Source organism: Ranitomeya variabilis, chromosome 2 (genome assembly GCF_051348905.1).
Source record: "Ranitomeya variabilis isolate aRanVar5 chromosome 2, aRanVar5.hap1, whole genome shotgun sequence".
Classification (NCBI taxonomy): domain Eukaryota; kingdom Metazoa; phylum Chordata; class Amphibia; order Anura; family Dendrobatidae; genus Ranitomeya; species Ranitomeya variabilis.
In genome coordinates, this window is record NC_135233.1 from 247799209 (window position 1) to 247799809 (window position 601).

The window sequence follows — 601 nt, forward strand, 5'->3', positions numbered from 1 at the left end:
CTCCTGAATATTGGCAGTTTGAGCTCACGGTGTGGTTAAATTGCTGGTCCGAACGATCATACTGCTAGAAGAGGCAGTTTTGCCTCAAAAGCATTGGAGGAGCACATTAGCTCTGAGGCTGACTTGATCCAGAGATCTGTGCATCTTCAGAGCAAAATCTTGCAAGCGCTGTGCTCTTTGCTTTGGAGACCGGCCACTTCTGATAGACTGCAGAGATGGCCAGTAACCTAGGAAAGGAGCAAGACACTATAGAATTAAAAATCCCTTTGTATTTCAAAATGGAGAAGTTTTTTTTTTATTAAGAGAGAGATCAGAAAGTTGCTTGTTTTATTTATTATACTGAAAAAACGTCTTTAAAGTGAACATAAAGGCAAAATTAAGATCATGTAAATGTTTTAGAGGTTCTGAGAACTGGAGGCAAAATGGGGATCATGAACTTACTGTCACTGGCCTCATTGAAGCACACTACAGTCAGTCACTTCTAATCCTGAAATAGTAAAAAACTGGGAAAAGATGCCAACAAACTAGGTTATCGTCAGAGATCTGTGAAATTGGCCAGGATGTGTGTGTAATGGTGGTAGTAAGTACTAATCTGCCTCGG